Genomic DNA, 25550 nt, shown 5'->3' on the forward strand with positions numbered 1-25550 from the left:
CCCTCCATCCAGGGCCAGGTGCCTCCTCTTGGCTTCCACCACCCAGGGGCTTCTCCGTGTCCGCCACAGGCCACACTGTGGAACTGCTTACCCTGTCTCTGGAATGCCAGAACATTGTCAGATCCATCTTCAAGCTCCCATTGCCCTGCACAGGGCCTGGCACACAGTTGGTGCCTAATAAATGTTCCCTCCACCTTACCCTATCTGATCTTTGGAGCGCTGGGTGAGGGCAGCATCATGAGGTTGAGAAGCAGGAGGAGGCTTAAAGATGGCCTGATTTATAGATGGGGAAACTGAGGCCCAGAGAAGGAGAGGAGCTTGCCTAGGGACACAGAGAAAAGTTATTCATTCATTCATTCATTCACTCAACAAATTTTTATTACACACCTACTGTTTGCTGGGGAATATAGAAAATACAGAAACCCCTGCCCTTGTGAAGCCCACAGTCATCAAATAAGTCAAGAAAAAAGCAAATATAAAACTGCAATTGAGACGTGCTACAAAGAGAATTACTCAGAGCTGGGAAAGCCTTCCTAGCAGAGACTGCCAAGAGCCTGCCCAGTGCCCCTCCTTCCCTCTCCTTAGAAACTGACTCTGCCAACCGGGTGAGGTGACTCCTGCCCGTAATCCCAGCACTTTGGGAGGCCAAAGCGGGTGGATCACCTGAGGTCAGGAGTTCAAGGCCACCCTGGCCAACATGGCGAAACCCCGCCTCTACTAAAAATACAAAAAAATTAGCCAGGCATGCTGGTGCATGCCTGTAACCCCAGCTACTTGAGAAGCTAAGCCAGGAGAATCCCTTGAACCTGGGAGGCAGAGGTTGCAGTGATCCGAGATCACTGGGGGTGGGGAGGAAGAGGAGGAGGAGGATGAAGGAGGAGAAAGAGAAGGAGGGAGAGGAGGACCGGTAGCTGAATGGCATGAAGATGACACCACTGCAGGATGGGCCCCAAGGACCACGCCACAGCGGGGGCAGCCGTCATATTGGTGGGCTTCCTGATGGATGGTCCATGTGGGATGGGATTGTTATGGTGATAGGGCAGGCTGCTGAGCCGGAAGGGGCTTGTGAAGGGAACTGCAAATCGGAAGAGGACAGAGCCCATGGTGGGAGCTGGGTTGAGACGCCCATCCTGCCCTCCGGGTCCACAGTGCCCTCCCCAGCCCCTGGGACGTGTAGGGTGCCCCCGCCATAGCGCCACTGCCCATCCCCAGAACTGGGAGAGCCGAGAAGCCCTCTCCCCAAGACAGAGCCCTGCGGTCCCCAGCCACAGCCCCTAGGGAGTTCCAAAAGCCTCCCAGGCAATTTACCAGAGCATGTATCCAGCTAATAAGGAGGTGACTGGATCCTTTGTTCAAAAGTTATCTTTAGACAAGAGCATTTATCAAGTTTAATTAACGTGTCACGGGCTGCAGTGTGAGCGATGGCTCTGAAAGCAGCCCTGATAATACTAATTTTTCTACATTAATGCCAACTCGGCACTGAGTCCCAAGCAGGAAATAGACCGTCAATGCTAACACCACCGAAAAAATAGAGATTTCCCTCCCTAAATCAAATTAGATGTGTTGTGGACGCCTGAGTGGTGTGCGGGAGGCTCAGGTGGGGAGCCTGGGAGGCTCTGGCTGAGAAGCCAGGGTGCGTTGTAAGCTGCCCTGCATCCTGTGGGCTGGGCACCTCCCACCTAGGTCTCACCTGGAGTGGAATCTTTGAGGCAGGTTGGTGTCCTTTCCCCAATTTTACAGAAGTAGATGCTGGGGTTCAGGGAGGCCCTGTGAGTCATCCAGGCCACACGGTTTTATAGAGTCTGGCACCAAGATCTGTTCTTCCTCCATCTCACGAGACCCCCAGGCACATGTAACTGCTCAGTCAGTAAACGCTCGCCCAGCACCTACTGTGAGCAGGCACGATTCTAGGTGCCCAGCACCCAGCAGCAGGCAGAGCAGACAAGAGCAACTGCTCCTGGAGCCAATGTGCTGCTGGGACACAGAGGAGGAGGAGGATGACAAGGAGAAGGGGGATGGGAGAAGGAAGAAGAGGAGGAGAAGAAGAAAGAACGGAGGAGGAGGAAGAAGAGAGAAGCAGAGGAGGAGGGAAAGGAGGAAGAGGAAGAAGGGAAGGAGGAAGGGGAAAGAAGAGGAGGAGGGGGAGGAGGAAGAGGAGAAAGAAGGAGAGGAAGAGAGGGAGGAGAAGGGGAGAAAGAGGAGGAGGGAGGAAGAAGGAAGGAGGAAGAGGAGGAGGGAGGAGGAAGAGGAGGAGGGAGGAGGAAGAGGAGGAGGGAGGAAGAAGAGGAAGGAGGAGGAGTAAGAGAAAGAAGGAGGAGACAGAGAAGGAGGCAGAAGGAAGAGGAAGGAGGAGGAAGAGGAGGAGGCAGAGAAGAAAATTAAGTACTGCACCTGCACTAAGAAGAGATTAGAACAGGATAATGGTCAGGAGAGGTGTGAGGTGCTGAGAGGCCACGGGAGATGTGGTGGCCAGGGAAAGCCCTACAAGGAAGTGGCATTTGGGAAAATGCCCAAATTAGAAGGAGTGGGCACAAGAGTAGCTGGATCAATGGCATCACAAGCAGAGTGGACAGCAGGTGCCAAGGGCCTGAGGCAGAAGTGAGCTTGGTGCACTGTATGGACGCCAGAAGCCACCGTGGCTGGAGCAGAGAGGAGAGAGTCGGTCCCCAGCCCTGGGAAAGGGGAGGCTGTGATGGCACTGGCCTGTGCAGTCAGGGTCCTGTGTGGCCAGGTGTGTGGGAGGAACAGCTCCTCACTGGCCTTGCAGGCATCTGAGGCTCAGCAGGATGCCCGCTTTGGATGAGCAGGGCCATTTTGCCAAGCCCTGAGCAGAAGCATGTGGGCAGCCAGCTGGGATGGAGACTGAGGGAGCTGTGGGGCAGCCAGGTGCCCGTGTGGCCCAGCTGTGGTCTGCTAGAAAGGAGTGCAAAGCTGGGGGGATCCTCTCTCACTGGGGGTGCAGTCTAGGCCCTAGAAACCCTGAGGCACCAGCCTGAAGACAGAAGATGGGCCAGAACCACTCAGTGAGGTTGTCCAGAACTGAGACCACATTCCCTGCAGAGCATGTGGGGACCGAACAGACGATCTCAGAAGGAGCCTGGTCCTCATAGAGGTGGGGAAAATGGGCACCAGATCACACCACGGCACAGAGGGTGGAGCAGCCCAACCTAGCCTGGGATCCTGCTTCCATGGACCAGCCGTGTGACCCTGAGCAAGTCCCTTCCCACCTCTGTGCTTCCACAATCTCATCTACGGAATGGCGAGGAAATCTCGGACTCTTGGATTTGTTGTAAGGAATTGACAAACTCAGACAGGGGAGGTGCCCAGCCCTGCACTTGTCCCAGAGCCCTTGGAAAGTGGAGGCCATTGTCATTAGCACACAGAACCCTTGCGGAGACCAGCAAATGACTAAACAGTAGCAGGCGTGTCCATTTCCTCTGCTGGGTCCTGGGAATAACTCCAGGCCGGTTGAAGGTAAGATCCCAGAGGCATGCTACACAGGGGCAGACTTCAGCTCAGCAGGGACAGAGGGACCCCATGAGGGGCTTACTCCCTGTGTGGAGGTGAGCTCCCCGTCACAGGAGGATGCCAGCAGGGCCGGAGTGGGCTGCCTGCATTAGCTGAGTTCGGGCAGAATGGCCTCTGCACTCCCTGATTCAGGTCCCAGGACTGGAACGCCCTCTAGTCCTCCAGCCCCTGCCCATTAGCGTTAACTGTGGTCAGGGCCACCTCACCCCAAGGTCGTGGCACATTCAAACCCGGCCCTTCTGTCTGCCTCCCTGGTATGGCGTGGAGCTCCGGCCCCCACTCTCCCTGCACCTACGTCGCTGCCCATGTGTCTCACGTCCTGAGATGCTTTCCTTGTTCTGAAGAAGCCTTTCTCTCATGCTGGCCCCTGTCCCCACCCCTTCAAACCCTCAAAATCCCCAGTCGGGGCTACTATGCCATAGACCAAGGCTGAGCTTGGCAGAGGGAACTAGTGGCCGGCACAGCCTAGACCAGAAGGAGCTGGAACGGCAAGCCACGGCGCCCACCAGCCGGCATGCACCATTCCCCGTGGAGACTTTACAGCTGGGCTCCCCCCATTCCTGGCTCTTCTCCCCGCCCACTGCTGATGCGCAGTGCTCGGAGCATGAACTTGATTGGGGCTTGAAGTGCAAGTCTGAAGCTCCGCAGAAACCGCTGCGCCTGGCTCCCCACTCTCGCTGGCATCTACGCCTTCCCTTCCCAGCTTTGGGTAGTGACGCCGGGGCTCCACAGGAGTTACAAAATCTTCAGAGTCCCTGTGTGTGGTGGGTTCGGGCACTTGCCCCTCCCCCCCACTCAGTGCCCCTCCCTCCTGGGTCCTGGCTCCCAGCAGAGACCCCTCTGTAGGTCTCAGGTGTCACCTGCCCCTGCATGTACAGACAGGCTCCAGGAAGGCCAGGTCACAGCCTGCGGCACACCAGGAGCATTGAACAGGGAGCTGGGAGCAGGTGCTGTCCTAGCACCTCTACAGCTTTGCAGGCACTTTGGGCAAGTTGCTGTCTCCCTCTAGTCCTCAGTTGCTTCATCTGTAGAATGAGGAGTGAGAGGAAACACCCTGGGCCCTGGATTCTCCAGGTCTCAGCATTTCTAAGTAATTGTCCTGGGCCAGCTCTTCCTAAGCCCTGGGTCAAACCTTAGGGAGCAGAGGAGACATGAGCTGATGTTTTCACCAGCCATCTGCTTGCAAGGGGCAGCAGAGAAGGCTTTGTTCTTCAGGTGTGGGGCCTGAATCAAGGAAGAAATGAAGAAGTGAATCCTTCCTCGAGGGCATAACTCCCCGCCCTGAAGCCTGGAGTCATCCCTAACACTCCCTGGGGCATCCAGCCTGGGGACTCCTGGGAGGTTTCCTGTGGCCTCCTGGGCTCTCTCTGTCCCTTCCTCATCTCCCTGATACTCAGCTGGTCTCCGTCCCTCTGGGAAATTGATAACAAGAGCGCCTCCCCTTTCCTTTACCTGAAGGTACCGCCTAACGGCTTATGATGTCAACATGGCTGTGCGATCCCCTGACAAATCCCTGCCCAATCTCATTTGTAGTCTTCACCACACTGCATGCTGGACAATTTTGGCTTGGAGGCAGGAGAAGATGCTCACTCAATCATGTCCAGCTAAGACCCCATGACCTCGGGCCTGGGCACTGCAGAGCCCCTCATTGGACTCTAGTTGCTCCCTCCAATCTCTCCTCTGAGCTACAGCCCCCAGCCACCTGACATCCTCCAAGGGCACCTCACTGCCCATGGGAAGCTCTCTCTCCCTACTTCACCAGTCAGAATTGGTCTAGCTACATAACACAAAAACCTGAAATAAGAGAAGCTTAAATGAAATAGAAGCTCATTCCCCATCCTTAAAAACTCAGAGGTGGGCCCTTCAGAACTAGAGTGATGGCTGGTCCTTTATCCAGAATGCTGGCATTGCTATGTCTACATCACCATTCTCAACACAAGGCTTCCGTCCTCAAAGTCGTCTCATGATCCAGGACGGCTGCTGGAGCTCCAGCCATCACATTCTCCTTGCAGATTGGAAGGAAGAGGAAAAGCAGACAGTTAACAAGGGCCACTCCCCAAGGGGAGCCAGTTCCCCTTAAGCATCAAGTCTGCTTATCTTCTTAGCCAAAACTTCATTCTGAGGCCACATCTGTCTGTAAGGAGGGCTGGCAAAGGCAATGCTTCATTTCCAAAGCCGTGTGCCTATCCAAAGCTCCAGGCCTGTTTGACCCCTGAAGAATGGGAGAGTGGGTCCTGGAGGGACATCTGGCAACCTCAGCCACATCACACTGCAGAACAAGGTTCCTGTCCCACCTCCTCCAGGAAGCCCTGGAGGCTCAGAAGAGGGTTAAGGTGAGAAGTCAAATGTGTTTGGGGGTCTCTGAACTGGAAAAGGGGGACCCACGTGATAAAAGTGGGTCCCAAACTTTGGCACACATCAGAATCCCCTAGAGGACTTGCTGAGACACAGATTGCCCGCCCCACCCTGAATTCATCGGGTCTGTGGTGAGGCCCTAAAATGTGCATTTCTAGCAAGTTTCCAGCTGATGCAGGCTAGCTCAGGAATCCCACTTTGAGAACCACCAGGGTAACAAGAAAGGGCAGCCTAGCAGGAAGGATGTGGACACTGGGATTTTCCTATTGTTATTTGTAAAACACAGACAGACCGCACTTTACAGTTTGTGAGATAATTTTACGTCTCATCTCACCTCTCCGCCACCCTGTTCATATTATTTTTCATTTTATATTTGCCCAAGAATATCACATGGCTTGCCCCAGGTCTCATGACTTGCTCAGCAAGTAGTTGGAATCGAATCGAATCCAGACCTTGTACCTTTTCCCATTTGTCTTAACTCCTCTCTTTATTCAGCCCACACTTCTGCCACTTTTCCTAAGTACCTACTATGTGCTGGGCCCTGGCTCACACATCACATACATTGTTCCATGTGACCCCCATACCCAACCGCCCCAGTGGCCTGTCCCATTATCTTTTTTTACAGAAGAGGAAGCTGAGGCTGGGGCCAGCCATACCGGAGTCAGGATTTGAACCCACATCATTCAGTCCCGATCCCCAGGTCACCCTGAGCACCTCCCTTCCTCCCGAAGGCACTGGAGAGCAGAAGCCCTTGGAAGCCATCAGAGTCCATGGAGCTATGGGGCAGGTGGTAGAGGGAAGAGACCCCGGGGGTAATTGGGTCCCTTGAGCCCCTGCATGGCCCAGACGTGCCTTCCCAGTGCAGAAGGCTTTGTTCAAGGTCCTCTTCAAACAGTCTTTTCAACCACCCACTTCCCCCGTTTTTAGCTTGCTTCACCCAGGTCTTTGAGTTAATTATTCCCAGACAGAAAATTACTTCTAACGCTCAGAACAAGTAATTTCGGATGTCAGGACTCATTATCAGCATTGTCCACATTTCTCCGGGAGAGCAGGGGAGATTTTCTCCAGCCTGGGAGCTTAATTATGGGAAACAGTGGAACAGAGCTGCAGTCGGCACAGACGTCAGTGTGTGGTGGCTCCTGGCAGGGGCTGAACCCAGAAAGCCAGTGGCCAGGGTGGGGAGGTTCGGAGACCAGCTGCCATGACCTTCCACTGGCAGGATTGGGGGCAGCAACCCTTGGGGCCCACGCCTGACACAGAGTCCCTGTGTGGGTTGAACGGCCTACCCCAAAGGTTCGTGTCCACCCAGAAGCTCAGAGTGTGACCCTATTTGGAAATAAGGTCTTTGCAGATGGGATTTGAGATCTCTAGAGCATTCTGCATTTAGGATGGGCTCTAAGTCCAATGACTGGTGTCCTTATAAGAAGAGGAAAAAAGACGCAGACACACGAAAAAGGTGAAGAGAGGAGAGATGGGAGTGACGTGTCCCAGCCGAGGACGGCCTGGAGTCAGCAGAGGCGGAAGAGGCAGAGACGCTCCTCCCCTCTAGCCTTTGGAGTGAGCGCTGCGCTCCCAACACCTTGGCTTTGGATGTCTGGCCTCCAGCAGAGTGAGAGAATAAACACCCATTTTGTTTTTTGTTTTTTGTGTTTTTTTTACTTTAAGTTCTGGGATACACGTGCTGAACGTGCAGGTTTGTTACATGGGTATACACGTGCCATGGTGGTTTGATGCGACTATCAACCCGTCATTTAGGTTTTAAGCCCCGCATGCATTAGATATTTGTCTTAATGCTCTCCTTCTTTCCCTACACAAATCAATAAACATGATCTATCACATAAACAGAAGCAATGACAAAAATCACATGATTATCTCAATAGATGCAGAAGAGGCCTTTGATAAAGTTCAACACCTCTTCATGCTAAAAACTCTCAATAATCTAGGTATTGATGGAACATATCTCCAAATAATAAGAGCTATTTATGACAAACCCATAGCCAATATTATACTGAATGGGCAAAACCTGGAAGCATTTCATTCCCTTTGAAAACTGGCACAAGACAAGGATGCCCTCTCTCACCACTCCTATTCAACATAGTACTGGAAGTTCTAAACATTCATTGTTGTAAGGCCTAGGTGTGTCCTCCTTTGTGACTACAGCCCCAGGATATTTCCAGAGTCTTGCCCAGCAAAGGCCCTCCTGGGGGGACAGCCCTCAGTCCCCTCCTGCTGCCAGCAGCATCTCTGCCGTCTCTCCAGCCTCCTCCTGAGACTCCATGTGGGCATCCCGCAGCAACCTTTCCTTTTCTCACCGTTTCTCCTGCCCAGTCTCTGCTCACAAATCCCAATGTCCCTCTCCAGCCCAGACCCCAACGCCCCACCCATTGATCCAGCAGACCTACGGTGTTGCTCCTGAAACCCAGCCTTCCCCACCACCTCCTCCCCTTCCCGCTCTAGCTGCCAAGCTCCTCATCCCGCTGGTGCCACTGCCATCCTTCCGTCTTGCAGCGAAAAGGTATTTGGCACCTTCCCCAGGCCAGGCCCTGAGGATACCCCAGTTAGCAAACCCAGGTCCCAGGAGAAAGTGGTGACCGGACATTAGCCGGAGGCTTGGAGTCTGGATGAACCCTAAATAGCCTTCAGGCACAGGCTGCTCCCAAAAGCCTTCCTGCTCCCAGAGTGGGGCAGGGACTTCCCTGACCTCCACCAGCCCCTGTATGCTCAGTCATACCATGTGGCTGCTCAGGAGTAGACAGCCCAGGGCTGGTGAGGTGCTCGGGAAACTCATGTAGACCCGATTTCTTCTAGCTTCCTGCTCCACCACCCTCAAGAGCATCTCTGTCTTCATGGTCAGAAGATAGCTGCTGGGCATCCAAGCATCACACCCACATTCCAGGCAGAAAGAAGAGAAAAGCTAAAGGCTGAAAGTTACAAACCATCTCCTTGGAAGGCTTTGTCTTTTTATTAGAATACAGAAGCTTTCTCCAAGGAGTTCCACCCACCTGTCACCGGCCAGAGCTCAGTCACATGGTTGCACGTGTCTGGCTGTAAGGGAACCTGGGAATTTGAAAGTTCTGTTTTCCAGTCTGTACATTACAGGGAGGTAAGGAAGGGGATTGGACTAGGTCATTCAAAGCCACCATCTCTGGTTCAAGCCTCCCATCGCAGCTCTCGGGAGGCTGGTGTGGATACCTTCCTGTTCCTTTGCACCCTCCGCCCCTCTCAAATCCAACTCCTTTCCACCTCCTGCTCTTTGATGCCTCTCTTCCTGCTTCCTGACTGGACTTCCCTTCCGCTGCTACCCGCTCACTGTCCAAACCTAAAGCATCACTTAAGACTCAGCTAAAAAGCCACATTCCTACCCCAAGGTGGACCCCCACTGCTGGCCACCTGCACACCTCTTACCCACCCACTGTGGTATTGTGTCCACTGCTTGCTTTTCCCACTGGATGAGCCCCTTGTCAAGTACAGGGACCATGTCTGGCTTGGCTGTGTCTGCAGCACCCAGCCAAGTGGCCTCGGTGAGCACTTGCTGAACTGAGCCACTGATCGGGGCTGAGTCAGAGCCAGAAGAGATGGCGCCATTTCCTCCTCCGCCCTGATGCTCAAGGAAGCAGGGAGGGAGAGAACAGCCCGCAGGAGGAGGTCTGCTTGTGTTTTGATCTTGGAAATGAACAAGGATGGGCTCTCATTAATCAGCGGAGACAGGGACAGACGCCGCTGTTTGTTTCCAGTAATAACAGACACCCAATAATAACGGGAAATTGGTGCTGATGACTCCTCTCCTCCCGTCATAGGCACCAGGCAGGCTGGAAGGACCTCAGTCACCTCTCATGGAGCCAATGGGGAAACTGATTATCCCAGGAGGCAAGTGACCCACTATGTCACTCAGCAAATCAGTGCACAGCCAGGGATTGCACTTCTGAGGCTAGGACCACGGTCGTGAGTGGGATAGGAAGGACGAGGGGCAAGGACCTGTGCAACCTCCTGCTTCCTAGAGACCCTTGAAAGGTGAAGTCTGCTTTCAATCACTCTGTGGAGTCCTGTTTCAAGACCCCTTCCCAGAGGACAAAACAAGGACACGGCCAGTGTCACAGGCTCCAAACATCATCGGCCCTCCCCCCTTATTTCCCTCTGCACCCCCTACGATGGCCCCAGGCAGAGCCACCAGCAGCTCTCCTGTATGATGCTCCAAGCCCTTAATGGTTCCCCACCATCGCCCCCTACTGCCCCCGACCCAGCCAGACCACAGGTCTCCTCCCAATGCAGTGGCTGCTGTGATCCCAGCACATCCATCCCGTCACAGTCCCGTGCCAGCCTCTACTCCAACCCTATACCTTGGAGATCCTACATGACATCCACCCCCCACCGCCCCCTCACCTGGCTCCAGGCACGCGCCAGCCTCAGGGTCTCTGCTTTAGCCATTCCTGCTGCCTGGACACTTGTCACCAGGTACTGGGTATTGGCAGGGCCCCTCCCTCACCTCCTGCAAGTCTCTGCTCAGTGTCACCTTTCTGACCGCCCTGTCTAAACCTGCCAGCTCCACTAGCACCTTGGTGCCCCCACCCCGTCACCTGCATCATGTTTCTTCCCAGGACCCATTTCCACCCCCCTGCTCTATGCTTTATATAAACATGCATTTGTATGCAGGGTCATCTGATTCCCCCACTAGATCAGCAGCTCCACGGTTGGGGCAGGGGGGCGCGCTCTGTCTATCCTGATCTCAGACCTCACTCAGGCCCCCAGAACAGTGACTGGCACCAAGTGGCAGCCCACATCTTCACTGACCCGACGAAAAAGGAGATGAGCAGAGGGTGCCTTTTGGAGACTGAGAGGTTGTAGGCCTGAGTGTGGTAGTTACTGGCACCTCTAAGAACCTGGCCAGCAAGCCTGGAGGCTGCCTGGAGGAGAGGGTTTTGGAGGAGGCTGGTGTGGAGCAAACAGAGCCTGCCATTTAGAGCTGTGAGTGCCTGGTGAGGTCAGTGAGGAGGAGGGCCTGGCACGTGGCCACAGGGGAGCAGCTGGCCTCTGCTGGGCACAAGCTTTGGTCCACACCTGTATAAAGGGCTGCACAGTGAATCCCTATGATAGCTTCACAAATTATGCACTGTTACTGCCTCCCTCCTACAGATGGGGAAACTGAGGCTCAGAGAGGCCAAGCGATTCCTTCAAGGTCACCCAGATAATGAGGAGACCAAGATTCAAAACCATGTGAGCCCTGACTCTTCACAGCAGTTTATTATTTCTCTTAATAAAGAACACATTCAGTAGGGTTTGGATCTAAAAGTCACCGCTTTGCTAGTAAAAAACTTCCACAAATGGCAGGTGCAATAAGGATGCGGTGATAGAAAACAGAAACTCTAGGAAAAGAAAGAATGGAGAGGCCAGGTGCGGTGGCTCATGCCTGTAATCCCAGCACCTTGGGAGACTGAGGCGGGAGGATCACCTGAGGTCAGGAGTTCGAGACCAGCCTGCCCAACATGGCGAAACCCCATCTCTACTAAAAACACAAAAATTAGTTGGGCACGGTGGGAGGTGCCTGTAGTCCCAGCTACTTGGGAGGCTGAGGCAGGAGAATCCCTTGAACTGGGGAGGCAGAGGTTGCAGTGAGCCAAGATCAAGCCACTGCACTCCAGCCTGGGCAACAGAACAAGACTCCATCTCAAAACAAAATAATTAAAAAAAGAAAAGCAGGACCGGAAAAAAGGAGAGAAGGCAGGAAGGAGGACAGACTTGGGGGAATCATAAACTGGCATTAATTACCTGAAGACAAAATGGTTAGAAGCCAAGTACCTGCCCTGCAGGCCTGGAGGGGTCGACCATCGTTAGGGGCTGGAAGAAAACCCGCCCACTAGGAATGAGATGCGGGTCCTCAGGGGCCCATGCTCCAGCAGCAGGAGCCGGGGAGTCGCCTCAGAGCCCTGTGGTCCGGGACAAGACAGCTTCCCTCGAGCACCCCGCCGCCATCACCATCTGACTTGGGTGTTGAGATGAAGTTGATCTCACCCTGTGTCCTGATGGCATCAGTCCTCAAGAGAAGACGGGGACCCCGTCACCGTCTGCCTCATAAGACCCTGCATATCCCTCCCACAGCAGTGCCCCCCTCGGCTCCTCTCCCTTCCCCTCCATGACACCCCCCGGGCTTCAGTCAACTGTCAACAAAACCACCTACACCTTCAGACTCTGCCTGAGTTAAATCCAGTCCATCCCCGAGGACCCTGCCACCCCCACGGGGTCTGCTTTCAGGGGGCTGTTCCCTCACCCACATCCCACTGGCCGTGGCGGTCTCCTTGTCCCTCACTGTGGCTTCTATGCCATTCTCCCTCCCTCCGTCCTGAGCACCCCACACTCACCCAATTCACGCTGTTGGACTTTGTCACCCAACACCCTCCCTGCAACAGTTGCGGCCCACCCCCAAGTCACACCCCTCCTCAGTCACTGTCACCCCCTCAACACCACTCCTGATAGAATTCCTGGTGACTGCTGTGGCCACAGGCTTGATCCTCCCAACAGCCTGGCCTCTGGGCTCCCGGGACCCGCTTTTCTCATAACCTTCCACCTGATCTCAGCCACCCACTCCCAGGGCCAGGAGCGATTTCAAATCCCTAACAGCCAGCCTGGGAAGGGGTGGCCCTTCAGACGGGTGTGGCCATGCAGGTGTGCACCAACCCTGCGTTCACCCCGCCCTGCGCCTCACCATCCGCAGCCACTGAAGCACAGAGCTCCTGCTCAGTGGGAAGCACTCACCGCCAGCCCCAGCTTTCCAGCTCGGCGCTCTCATGCCCCAGCCCCGACCATCTCTCGCCCCCTCCTTCCAAACGAACACAGCAAGGTGGGTGGTGTTCTGAGCTTCACTGCTTTCTGACCACAGAGGAGTGAACCCAGCTCCGGCCGGGGGGGTACGCAGAATGGAGAATGTGAGCTGCGGGGCTGAGCCTCTTCACTGACTCAGGAACTACAGACGGCGTTCTGTGGGATCCCCACAGAGGCTCCTAAGTAGGTGTGTGAGCTGCAGTGTAGACATTTAACACCATCTCAAGACAGAAAACCAAGCCGGGTTTTCCAGCCCAGCTGGCATTTCCCCTGCTGTGCTCAGAGACAGGGGCTGCAGCCAGACACCCACCGTGGGCAGAAGCTGGAGGGTAAAGTGACATCCCGGAAAAGTGGGGGCCAATCACAGGGGTGCCCCAAAAGTCACCCATGGCAAGTGTGCATCATTTTGCAAACACTAAGGTGCGATTTTCAAAGAAAAACAAGAGAGAACGCATCAAAAGAGAAACTGGAACCAAATACGCCAATTCCCCAGAACAAATAGACGGTCAGGACTGAGCTGCCCAAGCGTGAGCGAGATGAAACGATGCCATGGCAACCGCGCAAGCAGACGGCACCAGAGAGAAGGGAGAAGGAAGGGGGATCTCATAAGCCAAAGTGAGGCAAACAGCCCAACCCAGACCGCGTCAGCCAGAAACAGGTGTGGCCTCCCAGTGGCTTCATGCTGGAGAACAAATGGCTGAGGACATGAATTCCACAAAAGCAACACTCCCAGAGGCGAGAAGCCAGCAGAATGAGATGAAAAGGGAGATTTGGAACCTGAGGAAAGAAATGTGGGACAGTCCATCCTTGTGAACCTAACAGACGAGAAGCAGCAAAGGACCTCACCTCCCTCACGGCTTTGCTCAAACATCCCGTTCCCAGGAAGTCTTCCCGGCCACCCTCCCCACCGTGGTTCACGCTCCTCACAGCCCTTGTGGACATCTCGTGTGCTGGATGCGCTGTTTGTTTTGCCAATCCTCTCTCTATCGCCACCACTTCCAAGAGGAGGCCTTCCCTGTCCTGCCATGCTCTTGCCCCAATACCATCTTCGCCTGGCACCTGGCCGGCACTTGATTAAACTCAGTGAAAGACTAAATGGATGACTAGACACTGATGAACGTGGAATTACCGGTATAGAGGAAAACCTTGAGATAACCATAGTGATTGCAGTTGAAAAGATAGACATAAAAGGGAATTTGAGAACAGTTCCTAGACTTGGAGAATGAGCACAACCCAAAGATAATTGGCGTCCCTGATTCAGAGCCCCTGATACGTGCTGCAAATGACGCAGTAAATACAGCAGATGAGAGAGAGTCTTGGAAAGGGAGGAGGCATTGGATCCAAAATTAGAGCAAGCACTCCACATTTCAGGAAAATCTGCTAGAGTGCTCCACACAGATTTCTTAGCAAAGTTATGAATTTCAAGGAAAAAGAATCCTTCCATCATTTAGGATAAACAAGAAAAACGTTTGCAAGGAAAACTGCCTGCCTCAGGCTCTGCACAGCAACCTTTGGTTCCTAAGGCCATGAGGCACCAGGCTTTGAAGGAAAGAAACCATGGCTTGCAAAATTATTCACTTCCGGGATGTCACTTATTGTATGGTAAATAAACTGACCTGACAGAAAAACTTAGGGAGAACATACTACCCACGAACCTTTTTGGGAAAAAATACAAATAAGCTACAGTAAAATCCAACTGACTAAAGAACTGCTGAATGTCCAATGCACGTAAAGATACAACTAGTCGCTGGGCATGATGGCTCACGCCTGTAATCTCAACGTTTTGGGAGGCGGAGGCGGTGGAGCACTTGAGGCCAGGAGATCGAGACCAGCTTGGCCAACACGGCAAAACCTTGTCTCTACTGAAAATACAAAAATCAGCCTGGCGTGGTGGCGGGTGCCTATAATCCCAGCTACTCGGGAGGTTGAGGCAGGAGATGCTCTTGAACCCGGAAGGCAGAGGTTGTGGTGAGCTGAGATCGCGCCACTGCACTCCGGCCTGGGCCACAGAGCGAGACTTTGTCTTTAAAAAAACAAAAAAGTTACAACTAATAACAAATAATTATAGGAATTGTGGTTACAAAAGATAATGCGAATGTTTCAGACTAAGATATTGTAAAATGATGATAATATAACTGAAGGGAGGAGCGAGGGGAGGAGAAGTGGGGCTCTGGATTCACGTTCCCTCCAGGGAGCTGGTGGACACCGTCTGAAATTGGCACAAGTCAGTAAATACTGACCACAATTTTCATCCTTTAATGTTCTTCAGAAGCTTTTTTAAAAAAAAATCATAAAGAGATCTTTGAAGAAATAGTTTACTTGAAGTTTCACGATTGCTTCAAATTCTTCTTAATTTTACTTGAATGTAAAAATTAAATAGAATATGTTCATTAATCATCTTTTTTTTTTTTTTTTGAGATGGAGTCTCACTCTATTGCCCAGGCTGGAGTGCGGTGGCATGACCTCAGCTCACTGCAACCTCCACCTCCCAGGTTCAAGCGATTCTCCTGCCTCAGCCTCCCAAGTAGCTGGGACTACGGGCACCCGCCACCACACCTGGCTAATTTTTGCATTTTTAGTGGAGACGGGTTGCCATGTTGGCCAGACTGGTCTCAAACTCCTGATCAGTGATCCGCCTGCCTCGGCCTCCCAAAGTGCTGGGATTACAGGCATAAGCCACAGTGCCCGGCCCATTAGTCATCTTTTATAGTGAAATAACATCTTCAAAAAAGTCTCCCTCTCTCCCTTCATTTGTCCAGAGTGATGTTCAAATGCTATCAGAGATGGTTACTTCTGGAGAGCAGGATGTGGGTACTTTCTGCACCCTCAATATTGCTTTTTTGCTCCCTTATTTGTGTCCTGTTTGCTGAGTGTGGTGGTCACTTGGGTGTCCAGATCTCTTCCCGGGGCACATGATGGGGTCACGCACCTCCTGGTCCCCTTGACGCCAGGCGTGGCCATGTGGCTTGCTTTGGCCTATGCATGTAGAAATGAGATGTGAGAAAATGAGAGCTGTCACTTCAGAGGAGAGGCTTTAAAGTTACCGATATGTGGGGCTGTTTGTTACTGCAACACAACCTACATTCTTCTGACTGATACAATGAGCATGGATCATTTTATAAAAAGCCATAGAGTGTTTTTTTTTTTTTTCCAATCAGAAGGAGGAGAGAGGAGGAGGCAGAAAAGGAGGGAAGGAGGGAGGGAAAAAGAAAATTAGAAGCAAATATGCCAAAGTGTTCATGTAATTAATTTTGTGAGGTGGAAACCTGCATCCTTGTTAGTCCTTTGAAGTTTTCATATTTCTTTTCATTAAACTTTTTTTTCATGAAATGAAATCAACAGTAATAGCTTGAGAGGCCACTGCCACCTCAGCACAAAGTCCCCATGATAGACACTCAAGTCCACCTGCTGGACCAAGCCTGCCACGCTGACCACCAGCCACAGACCACTCGTGGCATCTGCCGACGCTTGATACAGTCCCAGAGGAGACCCTCAAGTTAGCAGAGAGGTCAGACAGACCTCAGGCCAGACCTTCTGGGCCCTCCAGCCATGCAAGCACTGGCACCAAGGGTCTGCTCCATCTTGCACAGTTAGCCAACCTCACAATGCAAGGGCTACAGCCCCACTTGGCAAATGGCAAAGCTCACATCAGACTGGCCAACTTGTCTGAGGCTATACGGCAAGTAAGGGAGGTCAAATTCAAGCTCCGGGCTGGTCTCTAAGTCTCTCCATCCCTCTTGAGGGCAGCCGGCCTCTCGGGATGGATTTAAAGTGTCATGGCTCCAGGGCCGAGAGAGCTTCCAGGCCAGGACCTGAGTGTATTCTGGGTGGTAAAAGGACCACCGGGTAGACCTTGGGGCCGGGCTGCCAAGGCCACCCTGTGAGCGAGGACAGGGGCGGCACTGGCCCAGGGCTGAGGGGCTGCAGGCAAGGCGGCTGGCACACTGTGGGACACCAGGCATGTCGAGAGGCCCCACGGGAGGGAGGAAAGGGGCCGTTGTATGAAAGCTGGTCACGGAGCTCCTCTTTGGGGAGACTGCCCGGGATTTGCCCACACCCCAGCCCCCTTTACCCACAGCTGGTGAGAGTGTGGCTTTCCCAGAGGCCTGTTCCTAGAGGCTCCTGAAAGGGCCAAAGAGAAGACAACAGCTCAGACCACCGAGTGGGAGACAGGGGCTTTCAGAGAGGGGAATCGAGACCACACAGGGCCCTGGGCTGAGACCCTGGGAGCTGAGGAATTCCTGGTGGTGAGAATTCCTGGACCAGCTCTAAGATCAGCAATGCCGTACCAGGCTGGTGGAGGTAATTGTCCACTCCCCACCACCACGTCCCCCTATCTAGAACCTTCTGCAGAGCCTGAGGCACACCGTGGCCTATGAGAGCGGGTGCTTTAGTGCAATCAAGGGCTGGAAGCAACACTTGGGCCAAGGCAGGTGGAGACAGGAGAAGAAACCTCCAGGGCTGGATTTGAGGAGCTGGAGAGGCACCTCCGACGCTGGCATCCCAGCAAGAGGAGACCAGGAAAGTCAGGTGTCAGAAAGTCACCAGGAGGCGGGGCCACCAAATTAGACCCAGCTGAGGAGCCGGGACAACAACCCCAGCGCCCAGCCCATCTCACCTCACTGCATGCTAACATGGTGGAGAAGAGAACACCCATAGCACAGATGAGGACACTGAGGCTCAGGGAGAAGCCAGATCTCCCCAAGGTCAACTAGCACTGAGAGTGGGGCCCAGCCTGGACTTCTAGGCCTGGGGAGTGGCAGAAGTGTCCCAGGTGTGGCTGTGACTGCGGGAGCCTCCCTCTGTGAGTGCCAATTCCCTCACTCACTTGGGGTCTCCCAAGAGGCCACCTCACCTGGCCATGCAAGGAGGAAGCAGCAGAGACCTAAACAGTCATACTCCCTCCCAGGCCTGCGGTAAGGACAAGTGAGGACCCATACCCGGGCTGGAGCTGCTCACCCTCAACAGCGGCCCTGGCGTCCTTGTCTGCCCACAGCTGCCCAACCGCCTCCATGAACTGGGAGGTAAAAGACGCCTCCTTCCACACCCTGCCGGGCTGTCCTGCCTGTGACCACACTGCTGCCGACCCAAGTCCTCGCAAGGCCCTGCCCCACTCTGCAGCAGGCAGGCCCCCAGTTCAGCCCCCTGTCCTTGCCCGGAGACTCTGAGACCCCAGCACCCCCTCCAGGCAACCAACCTCCAAACTGTGACTGCAGCTCTTTGAGGCCGTATTTGCAGGCAACTTCAGAGCTAAAAATTTCAAGGCAGGTAAAGGGGAGTGGGGGTGCCCCTCCTTTTCCATCCTGCTGTTATGGCCTCCCCCTGGCACCAGGAGGCCCTGCTCACTGCATCTGGGTGTGCAGATGGGATGGAGACGCTGATACAGGGGCAGAAACAAAGCAGCAGGCAGCAGCCAGCACATGGGGAGACACAGGCTCCGTGAGCACACACCGTCAGCGCCCCCACTCCTAACTCCACCAATGCAGGGCGTGGGGACACAACCAGGCTGCCCTGTGACCTGTGACCACTGGGAGAGGGCTTGGCCCTCGCAGATGCTGACCCTGAAGGCACAGTGGGCCTGCCCACTGCAGCTAGAGGCTAATTTTCAGGTCTCTAAATTGGGGAGAGAAGAGCATGTGTCTCCCAGCCGTGTGGGGAGGACGCAGAGGACAACCCAGAGCGGGGCTCTGTTTTCTTCAGGCACTGGGGCTGCTCCCAGAGACAGCCACGTGCAGAGAAGCAGAGATCAATAGCTCTCAGGTCTCCATTGATGTGGGGAATCTTGACGTTAGTAGCAGGCACTTGGGTATGATTTGGGGCAACTTCTCACTCAAATGCACTCTTTTAGAAGAACTTTTCGTGCAGAGGCATGGCAGGGGTGGTTTTTTTATACTGAGGTTCTGGGAGTTGTAATGGTATATTTAGGAATCACTTGACCTACCCACCACACTGAGGTTTGACACCCCTCCCACGCCCCTCCCTTGCCCACACCTGGACACAGGGAGCCCACCTCCACACTAGGGCCAGCCCAAGCCCCTGTTGGGAAGGGAACTTGCCTCCTCCCGTGGCTGCCCCACCAAGACCAGCTCCATGCTAGAGGCCTCAGACCCGTGGTTCCCCCGCCCAGCAGAGCCGGTCAGCAGTTTGCAGCCAGCCCGGCCCTGAGCCTGCTCTCCTCCAGGCTGGCCAGCCCCTCCACCATCACTCAGGGGACACTTAACTCTCAGGCCCCCTCCTATAGCAAAGCTTCCAACCTCCGGCATTTATGGAGAAAATGATTTCCTGATCAAATATTCATGGGCCTGCCAAGCTTAAAATAGGTCCAAAAGGAAGGAGGGCAATTTTTGTCCAGCACAAATGCTTAATGAGGTGACGTGAAACCACGGGGCTGGCTTCTCCATGCTGTCCCTCTGCCCATCCCCCACACCACCAAAGGCCCCGAGACACTGAGCAGGGTAGGCCTCACAAGCGTGTGATCTGTGCAGCTACCCAGGGCCTGTGCAGTGCTTAGCCCTCTGTGGTTTGTGACAATTCTTTTTGTTTGTTTGTTTTGAGACAGGATCTCGCTCTGTTGCCCAGGCTGGAGTGCAATGATGTGAAATTGGCTGACTGCAGCCTCAACCTTCTGGGCTCTAGCAATCCTCCCAACTCAGCCTCCAGAGTGGCCGGGACTACAGGCACACACCACCACCCCTGGCTAACTTTTGTATATTTTGTAGAGACAGCGGGGGGGTGGTCTCCTTATGTTGCACAGGCTTGTCTTGAACTCCTGGCCTCAAGTTATCTGCCTGCCTCAGCCTCCAAAAGTGCTGGGATTATAGGAGTGAGCCACCGTGCCCAGCCTGTGGCAATTCTGAAGCAAGAGGCCCTTGCTTCATGCCGACCCCACCCCACCAATGACGAAGTGGTCCTGGCTGTCCGGGGGACACCTGCCCTCCAGACTCTGGGGACACAAATGCAGTCCTCTCAGACTGGGCAGAAGGAAGGTGGGAACCATAGTTTCCGATGTGCTATCACCTCATTTCATCCTTAAACAGCCCTGCGAGATCAAAACGACATTCACAGAACAAAGGCCTTCATCCCTGTGTACTGGACACCCACTGTGCATGGCAGGTGCCCAGGTCACCTTGAAAGACCTCCAACAGCCTTGGAGTTGTGGGGTTGGGGCACATGGTGAGGGGACCGTGGAGGCTGAAGACGGGGGCCAGGACCAGGCCAGCAACCACGGTGACAAGTGACTGGATTCTAGAGTGACAGGACCACTCTTTGTTAGTGGCTGCAAGCCCAGGATCCCTCCGCACTCCTCCGTTTCACATACCCTGTGTCCAGTTGATCAGAAAATACTTTCAGGTCTACTTGCAGATTTCTTTAGGATCCAGTCACTTGTGGCCGGGCGCAGTGGCTCACGCCTGTAATCCCAGCACTTTGGGAAGCCAAGGTGGGCAGATCACCGGGGGTCAGGAGTTCAAGACCAGCCTGGCCAACATGACGAAACCCCATCTCTACTAAAAATACAAAATTAGCTGGGCGTGGTGGCACACGCCTGTAATCCCAGCTACTTGGGAGGCTGAGGCAGGAGAATCGCTTGAACCCAGGAGGCAAGATTGCAGTGAGCTGAGGTGGCACTATTGCACTCCAGCCTGGGCAACAATAGCAAAACTCCATTTCAAAAAAAAAAAAAAAAATCCAGTCACTTGTCAACCATGTTCCCCAACCTGGCCCAGGTCCCTGTCTTCAGTCTAGGTTGTCCCCGACCCCCGCCATCCCCGGTCTCTCTCCAGTCATGGCCCACAGTATAGCCACATCTCAGGGGCCAACCACCTCCCTCCTCACCTACTCATAGTAAAGCCAAAGTTTGTAGGAGGCCCTGACGCCCCACTTCCTCCTGCCCCCTCCCACCCCTAGGCAGCCTCAAAGCTCCCTCCCTCACCTCGCTATTTTGACTGACCTGGAGGGGAAGAGGCTGGATCATGGAGGACCTTATAGCCCCAACAAGGACGTGGCTTTTTCCTGAACAAGTTGCAGCTGCTTACATGAGACTCAGGCGTTAAAGGGTGGCAGGTGCTGTGGCAGGGAGCACATAGCAGGGGGTGCCGGACAGCAGGAAGACCTGTTGGGGATATTGCAAAAATCCAAGTAAGCCATGAGGACGGCTCAGCCCAGGGTGAAGACCGTGCAGGTAGGAAGATGGGGCCTGATTCTGGCCGCGTATTTTGCAGACGGATTTGCAGGTGGGTCACCTGTGGATGTTAGAGAGAGGGAGACATCAAGGACGACCCCCAGATTTTTGGTTTGAGCCACTGGAAGGTTGGAGCAGATCTGGGGGGACAGCAGGAGTGGAGGGGGCCATGGGAGTCCACCCCCAGACACCCGGATGGGTACATGGAGCTGGCAGTGATGTGTGAGTTTAGGAGTCAAGGGAGAGGTCTGGGCTGGAGATGGATTCAAAGGCTGCCAGGTGCATGTGAGCCAGGCACTTGGAGGGGCTTCCAGGGAGGAATGAGGGAAGGGAGAGAAGAGACCTGAGGGCTGGGCCTGCGGGGCGTGACTGTGGTCAGAGGTCACAGAGATGGGAAAAGCAGCGGCAGGAACCAGCAGGGAGTGGCCAGAGCCGGGCAGTGAGTTGTACAAGCTGGTGTTTTGCGATTCAAAGCCGGGCTTTGGGGAGGAGGGGGAATGATTTGGGAAAAGCAGCATGCAGAGAGGGGAAACCTTGTCCCAGCTCCAGGCCCAGGAAAAGGGGTCGTGGGGGAGGAAAAGAGATCCCCTCGAGGGCTGCTACGCACGCAGGGTCTTCGGGGACACTGCGTGAGAGATGAAGGACAGAGTAAAGAGAAAAGGGTGAAATTCACGAATTTTGCTGATAGGCCAGGCAAGGTGGCTCATGCCTGTAATCCCTGTACTTTGGAGGACCGAGGTGGTGGATCACCTGAGGTCAGGAGTTCAACACCAGCCTGGCCAACATGATGAAACCCTGTCTCTACTAAAAATACAAAAAATTAGCTCTGCATGGTGGCACACGCCTGTAATCCCAGCTACTCAGGAGGCTGAGGCAGGAGAATTGCTGCAACCCAGGAGGCAGAGGTTACAGTGAGCCGAGATGGAGCCACTGCACTCCAGCCTGGGCAACAAGAGGAAAACTCTGTCTCAAAAAAAAAAAAAAAAAGAATTTTGCTGATAAAAACACTGACTGAACTAGTGAATGAGTGAATGAATGATGAAACACAAGTTTGGAGAATGAAATAACAGTACCCGCCCGCACCCGGGCCAACCCCCAGCCGTTCCCCATCCCCAGAGCCCCTCTGATGGAGCCTGGGCAGCCGTGCTGTCATTTAGGCTGTTTTTTCTGGTTGTTATCCCACGCAATTGCTTGCAGCTTCTCCTAGGAGACCACCAAATGATGACGCAAATGTCGCCCTGCTCCGCGGCGGAAGCAATCACCGCGGCTGTTGGTGTGGATCTGCTCAGCCATCACTCTGCCCTCTGCCTAATGGAGCAGCCCTTTCGCCAGGGTCATTTAACAGCCAGGCTGACATTTATACGGGAGGCAGTTAGCGGCGAGGAAATGAGACTTGCGCCCGTTCCTGACAGCTTCCCGCCTGACTCAGGCAGGGTCACGCTTGAGCGAGCTGGTAATCTCTCCTTGCCAGAAGTCCGGGCAGAGGGGATAGGGGAGCTCTCAGCGGGGGGCACAGGAGGGTGCCTGGGAAGCTTCTGGCAGGTGAATGCGATTCCGTCACCATCTGACATGAGCCCTTCTGCTGCTTCTCCCATGAAACAGCGTCTTGTTGTTCTGAAACACACTCTTGCATTTATTGTCTAATATGATCACAGAGAGGACAGCGTGGCCCTCTCTCTTCATCCCTTAGGGTGAATATCCCAGGGGCATTCGCAGGTCATACCAGGAGAGTCCTGGGATACTCACCCTTGGGGATGAAGGGAGAAGAAGGCTCATTCCCCTGTTCTGATCTGCACCAGCCCTGGCTTACTAACAGGTGGGGTTGCTGGCCCTGATTGTGGGAACTGCCCCCGTAACCCTGCAACCCAGCCTGCAGCTGCCTGGACAAGCACAGCAACATGACACCCCAAGAGCCTGAGAGGACAAAGCCGATTCTTTGGCCCCATTAGCCCAGGACCCAGTGCACCTTCTCCACCGTCACACCCAACAGAGGGGCACCCAATCCCACCCCTTCGACAGCGTTGACCAGCAGGACCCCGGCCAGCTTTGGTGGACAATGAGCAGCACCCAGGACGGTGCCCACTGCAGGCCGACAGCGGTGGCTTCTGTGACTTTAGTGGGGTCACCAACCACCACAGCAGCGCAGGGCAGGCTTTGTCCTCCAGGACAAAGGCTGGGACGGCCACTTGAGCCGTGCTCTTCCCCTACTGGCTCTATCCAGTGAGAGGCCGGTACCGGGCGAGGCTGGGGACAAGCAGGACACCAGAAGCCAAGAAGGCCAGACCCGGAGGGCACAGCCTCCTACCCAGGGAGCTCATCCCAGCAATGTGGGAGCAGCCCTGCCCAGAGAGGGAGAGGGAAAGGGCCTGGCCTGGGGACACACAAGCAACTTGGGGCAGGCCGGAGCTGAGAGCACTCAGGAACGTGGCTGGGGGAGGGAGGGTGTGCGTGCTCGGGCAGGGGCAGGAGGCTGAAGGGTCGGGTGAGGGAAGCACCAACTGTGTGCCCATTCAACCTTTACATCAGCCCACTCCCCAGATGAGGAGGATGAGGTAGGAGTCAGGAGGCTTGCCTGACTCAATGGCCCGGGACAGGTCCGAGTGGGTGCCCAGCTCCCCATTCCTGTCCATAGCCCACACATCTGCACGTGCCCTGCATTCCCAGCACTGGGCTCCTTCCGAAGTGGTCAGGAGCCATCTGTACACCCCCCAGGCCCCGCGCCAGCCCCCTCTGGGGTCATCAGAACAAGCAGTGGTGCTTTCCAAAGTAGGCCGTGGGTTTCCACAGCACCAGGTCACACCAACTCGAAGGGTCCCTGATGAGGGTGTGGAGGCTGCCACCAGGAAGCCCCTCTGCATCAGCCCCCTGCTGTGAGAGCCTGGCCAAGTCCTCTCACCTCTCGCAGCCTCGGTCCCCCACCCGTAGGACGGGGCCATTAGAGAATCTACGCCCAGGACATTGTGAGGACTGGATGAGCCAACGTCTGAGGCGGTGCATTGAGAAATGCCAGGTGCCGGGCAGATGTGGGGGATTGTTCCTAGGACTGGGATGTTGCCATGGTGACGGGCACTCCGTGTTTAGCGGGTAAACATTCCCAACCCACTGGAGCAGCTGTTTCTGTCTCATCTGACATCTCGAAACAGGCACGGCCTCAGCACAGCAGTGATGGGAAGGTGGAAACAGCGTGTCCCGGTTGAGCGCAGGGCACCCCGTCCAGGGGAAGGCTCTTTAAGGCTCCTTCCTCCAGAGCACGCTAGGCAGTGGTTCTGCTGTTAGCTGCCGTCCAGAACCTTCCCCCAGGACTGGAACTCACCCTGTTTAGTGCTGCTTAGACCCAAACACAATCCCTCCCTCATTTCCATCTCCACCTGGGACAGAATGCCTCCCCCGTGTCTTCTGGGGCCATGAGGTGACCCAGCCCCTATCCCTCAGTGAGAGGAACCCATCCATGCAGTGATTGAGGGAAAGAGGTCCTGACAATGCAGCGAGCTCAGAGCTTGGGGGCGGACACCAAGTTCTCTAGGGCCCTGACCATGGAAACTTCCAGATCCTGAGTTTACAGGAAACAGCCGCCAAGAGGGAGAACTTAGGATCCTGCAACGTGCGTTGCCCTGCTCGCCACCCTGGATCCTCACCCAACTTCCTTGCTGTAAAACAGGGATCATTCATGCTCTACAAAGCTGCAGCACCAATGAGACCAGGACCACGGCACAAAAGGCACAGTGCCAGGCCCCAGTCCGTGTCAACAAACTAGCCAGATGAAGGTGGTTTTGTGAATCCTGTGAGGCTGCTGGTGGAGGGGAAGCATCACTAAGCCCATTTCGTAGACTTGGTAATTCATGTGTTCCAGATATACCCACTGAGGCCGTCCAGGTAGGCCCTGAAGACTCAGCAACAAATGGCCAGCCCCACCCCACTGGGGGACAGAGAAAGCCTGGACAGACACACAGACGGGGTGCGCTTCACAAACGGATGCCACAGGGACATCGGAATACTGTGGACTGTGAGTATCTATTAAAAGCCATCCTCAGAGGAGCCCTTCTGCCTCTGTCATCAGAAGCCCGAAGACATCATCAAGAAAAAAAGAAAGGAAAATAAGGAGAAGAGGCTGCTAAGAAGAGGAAGGAGGGGAGAAGAGGAGGAGGAAGGAGGGGAGAAGAGGAGGAAGGAGGGAAGAAGAAAAGGCAGGTTTCCAGAACCTCCATATTTCCAAAGTGAGCTCATCTTTGGATCCATAGCCCAGCCACCTCCCTGGGGAAGCAGTGTGGGGAGCTGAGAAGCCAGAGAGGGGGTTCCCTGAGCACTGGGGACACTCAGGCATTTCCCCCACCCCTGGCCATGGGGGAGACAAGTGGGTCCTTCGCCTTGACCTTAGCCTGGTGAGAAGGCAAAACTGTTCCCCACAGTTTGGGGTGCACAGCAGGTGCAAAGACCCTAGGGTGGTGCTCTGCTCGCCCAGGGAACAGCAAGTCCTGGGGTGGATCCTGTGGGGTGGGGAGGCCCTGGGGAGGGTGAGGAGGCCAGGAGCCGGAGCTCAGGCCCTGAGGCCCCCAAAGACCACAGTGAAGACTTGGGGAGCAGCTGGAGAATGCGGAGGCCATGTGGCAGGGCCTGCTGTGTACCCCAACAGGCCACTCTGACTGCTGTGTGGAGGAGACTGCCAGGGTTAAGGGTG

This window comes from Gorilla gorilla, chromosome 23 (genome assembly GCF_029281585.2).
Source record: "Gorilla gorilla gorilla isolate KB3781 chromosome 23, NHGRI_mGorGor1-v2.1_pri, whole genome shotgun sequence".
Taxonomy (NCBI): Eukaryota; Metazoa; Chordata; class Mammalia; order Primates; family Hominidae; genus Gorilla; species Gorilla gorilla.